Below are 6,514 nucleotides of genomic sequence, written 5' to 3'. Positions count from 1 at the left end.
AATATTAAGTATAGTTCCCTGTGCTATACATGTACAGTAGGTTCTTACTGGTCATCTATTTTACATAGTGTATCTGCTAATCCCAAACTCCTAAATTATCCCTCTCCCCTTCCCCTCTAGTAGCCATAAATTAGATTTTTATGTCCATGGGTCTATTTCTCTTTTAAATGTAAGTTCATTTGTATCACTTTTTTTTTTCTAGATTCCACAAAGTCTCATCTATTTTCAAATCCCACAGTCAACAATAGAACCTAAGAGTTAAGGCTGGATCTTCAAGGAACCTCACAATCTGTCTTTCTTCTTCCCTCTGTGCCTTTGCAGTCTCTTTTACTGACCCCATTTCCTCCAGCCACCCTTTGAGATTACGTTTCTCAGCTCACCACATGCATCACCTGGGGAGCTGGTTAATAATGCCAAGGTCATGGAGGTGGGGCCTGAGAATCTCAGTTCTTAGCCAGCTCCCTAGCTGATTCCTTGGCTTCTTAAAGTTTAATACCTAATGCCTTAAAAATACTAACTTTCTGAAATTCTACTCTCGTAATTTCTTCCTTCTTCTTTTATGCTCCAGCTAGCCCATCACCTGGCATGCAGTAGATGGATTCAGTATTTATGAGATGAATGAATAATGTCAACCAAAGCGCTAGCTTCAGCCATTGCCTGTGTGCTGAGGACTCAAATCATCTCCAGCCCTTTCTCTTCTGAGCCCTCGACAAAACACCCAACTGCCGAATATACAATAGGTAAGCAAACTTTACAATATTTTGCAGAAATGGAAGCTTGTTTTCTTTTCTCTGTAATTCCCTTCTCCCTTGCAAATGCAGTTTTTCCTTAGTTAGCATGGTCACCATCTGCCTTGTGTTTCAAGAAAAAAGGGAAATCTTTCTGTACTCAACCTCATTCTCATTGGGGTACTCATCAACCCCAAATCCTTTTATGGCACCGTCTCCTGATTCTGTCCTTTATCTTTCATTCCCAACTAGAATTATCTTAGCTCAAATTTATATCTTTTGTTGCCAGGAAAACTGCACAAATCTTGCAATTAATCCTTCAGCCACCAGTCTCTCCCCACTCCAGCCATTTTCTTCACGGCCACAAGAATTCAATGTTCTAAAAGCACATCTGGTCCTATCAGCTCCCTCTCTTTTTTGATAAGATGACTTCTAGAATCTCCAGGATGGAGAACAAAACCCTTAACAGTCTGTTTTCAGGCTATTCTACCTCCCTTCCACCCCTAAGCACACATGCACCTCATGGCCCAGTCACATTGAATATCTCATGGTCCTGGACTGGCCCAGCCCTTTGACACATACCTGCCTTCAAACATGCTGTGTCATTTGCCTTAATTGCTCACCTCCTTCTCTGCCTGGCACTTTAATACCAGTTCAAAGAACATCTCCTCTGCATATGTGTTGTAAGTGAGAAATATGCGTATTGATCCATAGCTTTCTCTGTTCCTGGCATCTGTTCATGCCGCTATTATTTTGTAGTATTGCATTCGATAGAAATTATCTACATTCCTACTTCCACATGCAAAAGATTATGATCTTCTAAGAAAAGAGGCAATGACTTGGAGTTCCCTTGTGGTGCAGTGTGCTAAGGACCTGGCATTGGAGTTCCCGTCGTGGCTCAGTGGTTAATGAATCCAACTAGGAACCATGAGGTTGCGGTTTGATCCCTGGCCTTGCTCAGTGGGTTAAGAATCTGGCATTGCCGTGAGCTGTGGTGTAGGCCAGCGGCTACAGCTCCGACTAGACCCTTACCCTGGGAACCTCCATGTGCCATGGGTGCAGCCCTAGAAAAGACAAAAAGACAAAAAGACAAAAAAAAAAAAAAGGACCTGGCATTGTCACTGTAGTGGCTCAGTGGCTGCCATGGTGCAGGTTTAATCCCTGGCCTGGAAACTTCTACATGCCAGGAGTGTGGGCCCCCCAAAAAAAAGGGTCATGTCTTTTTCATCTTTGCATTTTTAGTGCCTAGGATAGAGCCTGTTACATAGTAGCTGTTAAGTGTTTGTTTACAGAATTAGTCCATCAATATCAGAGCTGAGTCCATAGAAACGCCTAGAGGGTTCTATTTTGGAGGGCATCATCACCTAGTGCCAGTGGCAAGTAATGATGCCTTTGGACATTCTCACCAAAGTCTCTAGAATCATCAATTTATCCCATTTCTCCTTCCATTCTTGGGATAGATGAAAAATTGGATATTTTAATTTTATTTGAAAAATTACATTTAGCCTCTCCTAGAACTTTCTTTATCTGCTGATTGTTCCCAGTCCCAAGAGAATTTTTTAAATTAAGTCTTATCCTTAGAGAGTCTTTAGTATAGCAACAGCAGGCCAAGTTTTGAATAATTACAATGGATGATGAAAATGCTCATTCAGTATAATCAACAATTAAATATAACTAGATTAGGTATGAATTAAGACTGCCAGTTTTCCGGGGTTGGGGGATGTACTTTTCCTTCATGAGTATCTCTGAGCCCACAGGAAGCTCATGGCTCTTGGTGATAGCAATCAATGAAGGAGAATCCTCTGCTTGGAATTACGGAGTATTACCACTTAAAACTTGGTCTTGGAAAAGATGGAATAGTGACTTTATAGCATAGAATCCCCCTGTCGTCTATTTCCTCAAGGAGTGGATAAACAATCATTAAAAAAAAGCGGAAAAAAAAGAAAGAAAGAAATACTATCAATAGCTAAACAAGGGAAAATGTATAGCCTCATGTCATTACCTGCATGCAAAATGGGATTAGATGCCAAGCAGGGAAAAAGAAGATTCTGGCATGGTTTGTTCAGCCTCTAAAAATGCCCACCAAACTTCCCTATTCTGGAGAGAAGGAAATTGAGGCGGGAGGCCCAGGGGAAAAATAAGGAAAAGGTAGCATGATCTAAGGTCCTGCCTTACCACTCCAGAATTTAGCAGTGAGCAAATGATATGTCAAGCTTTCCATTTTCCAGGGCTCATCACTGAACTGTGGGGGCTGAGCCAAGTCTTGGAAAAATCTCTAGGAAGAGATTCCCAACTTGACAGAGTGATCCTTGGCACAGAACATTTAATAGAAACTCAGACAGGAGAGCAGAGCCTAGGTGTTGGGTGTTAGATGATTTTATATTTTAATCTTTGTATTCCCCTTCATCGTTTAAGTGTTTTGTAATGAGTGAGTGCGTTTAAAAAAATAAAACAGGAAAGTCAGAGTCACTTAAGAAAAAGAAAAAAGCTGGAGCTCTCTTCCTGGTGAAGCAGAAATGAATCCGACTAAGAACCATGAGGTTGGGGGTTCGATCCCTGGCCTCACTCAGTGAGTTAAGGATCTGTCGTTGCCATGAGCTGTGGTGTAGGTCGAAGACGCGGCTCGGATCCCAAATTGCTGTAGTTGTGGTGTAGGCCAGCAGCTGTAGCTCTGATTTGACCCCTAGCTTGGGAACCTCCATATGCTGCAGGCGCAGCCCTAAAACACACACGCGCAAAAGAAGAAGAAAAAAGAAGAAAGCCCACAAAAAAAATCCAGTGTCAAGAAAGCCCTTTTTTGGCTTTTCCCTAGGATCCTCGTTGAGAAGGGATTTCAGCTTTCTGACCAAAAACTAGCTCTCCTATGGACTAATTAAAGTGACTCATTGCCTTGTGAGCTTTCTTCCCTGTCAGAGCAAACAGAGTACCTGATCACTTAACCTAATCCAATACCTTCCACAAACTTGAGACATTGGGTGTTAGAACTGGATAATGAGGGAAATGGTTGAAAAAGGGTCCAAAGAAGTACTAATACAAATTTTTTTCAAGGATAAGCACATATGGGAAGTGAGTTGGGTTTTTCATATTGTCCTACCAGTGTGTCTGCCTCTTCCTTTAACCCCAGAATTGGAGTGGCAAATCCCATCGGTTTCATTGCCAAAGTCAGATCCCTCATGGGAGCTTAGTAACCATCTCTTCCCTTCCCTTGGTGCCTCAGGTTGACTTGGTTCCATGCATCCTCTGCATCACTTTTATGCTTGGGAGGCAGAAATATTTCAGGTGTCAAAAGCATTGCATGGACTGCATTCTGCGTTTGATTCTAGCTTAGATGACAAAATGATTTACATATGAGAAGATGCTAATGTGACTTTTTTTTTCTTTCTAGGGCCGCACCCACAGCATATGGAGGTTCCCAGGCTAGGGGTCAAATTGGAGGTGCAGCTGCTGGCCTACACCACAGCCACAGCCATGCAGGATCCGAGCCATGTCTGTGACCTGCACCACCACTCATGGCAATGCTGGATCCCTGACCCACTGAGCAAGGCCAAGGATCGAACCTGTATCCTCATGGATACTAGTCAGATTCCCTTCCATTATGCCACAACAGGAACTCCCTATTGTGACTATTAAAACCTAAATCATATTAATTAGCAACATAATCATAATATTCTGAGTGGTAATATTTATATTCTTATAATCTTAAAATTATAATAAGAATATAAATCTTATTAGAAGATTTAAACTGTTCTTTACTTCCCAAAATTTGCAAAATGGACACATATCATGTATATACCCAGAAAAAAATACATATGTATAATTTAAAACTAAATAAGGGGTTTTGAGGGGATTTCAAAAACCTTTATATCTCTGGCCTCTACCTACTCCCACCACAACAAAATAATTGAGTTAATTTCTCCTATGAAAGTTATTCCTTGGGAGTTCCCTTGTGGCTCAGGAGGTTAAAGATATAGCATTGTCATTGCTATGGCTCTGGTTACAACTGTGGTGTGGGTTCAGTCCCTGGCCTGGGAACTTCTGCATGGTACGGGCTCGGCAAAAAAAAAAAAGAAAAAAGAAAAAAAAAAGAAAAAGAAAGAAAAAAAAATAAAAACAAAAGTTATTCCTTAAATGGAGTCAACTTGTTAAGAAGAAAATTTAGAAGAAATAAAAAGGAAATAACCTTTTCATGCAGCTTGTGGGAAGCTAGAGGCATTTGCTCTCACAGAAGTTCAAATGGTCAAATGAAGTGGTTAGATGACTTGAAAGCCAGTGAAATGAAAGCATTTTCAGGAGGTGATGGCTGCAGGGAAAAAGGGGTCTGGAAGAAAGCAGGCAGGAGTTGCCTTGATCATCAGTTGTTAATAGGAGGCCAGGTGACTAATTTTAGGTGAGGAAGAGTTTCATATTGAGCTGGTAACAGGAACATGCTCCTGCTCCTGACCTTGATTTTAATATGTAGAACAAGATCCTTTGTTTATTAAATTGAAGGTACTTTCTGGTTTTTTGTTGTTGTTGTTGTTGTTTTTTAGGGCTGCACCGCAGCCTATGGAAGTTCCCACCCTAGGGGTCGAATTGGAGCTGCAGCTGCCAGCCTATACCACAGCCACAGCAATGCCAGATCTGAGCAGCATCTTTGACCTACACCACAGCTCACGGCAATGCCAGATCCTCAGCCCACTGAGCGAGGCCAGGGATCAAATGCTCACAGATGCTAGTCAGGTTCATTACTGCTGAGCCACAGTGGGAACTCCTGAAGCTGCTTTCATTTTAATGCCACATATGACCTTGGTCTGACTCACATGAACAGCTCATGTGGGGTTATTGTTATTTGTGGACCTACAAGTGCAGTGGCTGAGGTAAAGCCATTGTGCCAGGTGCTGGCAATACAAAAGCAAATCAGAAGGAAAGAGCTCAGAGCCAACCAAGGAAAACAGACATATAAAAAAATACAATAAAATAACACATTAACACTGTGATACATGGAAGGATAAAGTGCCATGGGAACATGCAGATCAGGACCTGGATTGTCCCAAACTTTCCTAAAGGAAGAATCATCCCACATCACTTGCTGGAAGAAACAGATTCCTTGATTCCAACGCAGACCTACAGAATGAGAAGGTCCAGGGGAAAAGCCAGGAATCTGACTACAAAACAAATATCTTAAAGGACAATTACCAAGACCATTTGGGAAGTGTGGGTGAGTAGGGGAACAGAGTTGATCTAAGATAAAGTGAAGTGGGGAACAGAGGTGATCCAAGCTAAAGAAGAGCACCTCAAACTTCTGTATGTGTAGGAATCGCTCAGGGCTGTGTTGAAATGCAGTTGTTGATTCAGGAGTTCTCAGTTGGGGCCATGATTCCGTCTCTAACCTTCTCCCAGTTATGGCAAAGCTGCTGGTCATCCAGACACACAGGACCTCTCACTGTCTTTATAAGAAAGTGCAAACACTTAATCTGTATACAAGATCCTCCATGAAGCAACCTCATACCTCTCTGGTCCAATCTTTCCCTTCCCATCCTGTATTCTGTTCGACAGACTCACCTTTGTTTTGTCTACAAGTGTTTACCTGTATCTTCTCTTCTAGTCACCCTCTTTTTCTTTGTTCAACAAATTTCTGGCTCCTGATACAGACTCCTAAGCATTCTTTATGTCCCTTTTAACCATCATTGCCTTCAGGAAATATGGCCCGATGCCCCCAAGTCTGGGGTAGGCACCCCTCCTGAGTGTTCTGACAACACTTTTTACTCTGAATATGTAAATCTATGTTGGCTTTTCTAACTGCCTCC

At 41.9% G+C, this 6,514-nt stretch overlaps 1 long non-coding RNA gene across 1 annotated transcript in view; it reads left to right on the top strand.

Moving 5' to 3' along the window:
* Nucleotides 1-561: 561 nt before the first annotated feature.
* The window catches only part of LOC125111930 (uncharacterized), a 42,858-nt gene continuing 36,905 nt past the window's right edge, over nucleotides 562-6,514 (top strand). The window contains exon 1 of the long non-coding RNA XR_007130970.1: nucleotides 562-740. This is a non-coding gene — a long non-coding RNA (uncharacterized LOC125111930). The remainder of the gene's footprint in view (nucleotides 741-6,514) is intronic.

Source organism: Phacochoerus africanus, chromosome 1 (assembly GCF_016906955.1).
Source record: "Phacochoerus africanus isolate WHEZ1 chromosome 1, ROS_Pafr_v1, whole genome shotgun sequence".
NCBI lineage: Eukaryota > Metazoa > Chordata > Mammalia > Artiodactyla > Suidae > Phacochoerus > Phacochoerus africanus.
The sequence above is the reverse complement of the archived record's forward strand: the minus strand, read 5'-3'. Positions and strand labels throughout refer to the sequence as shown.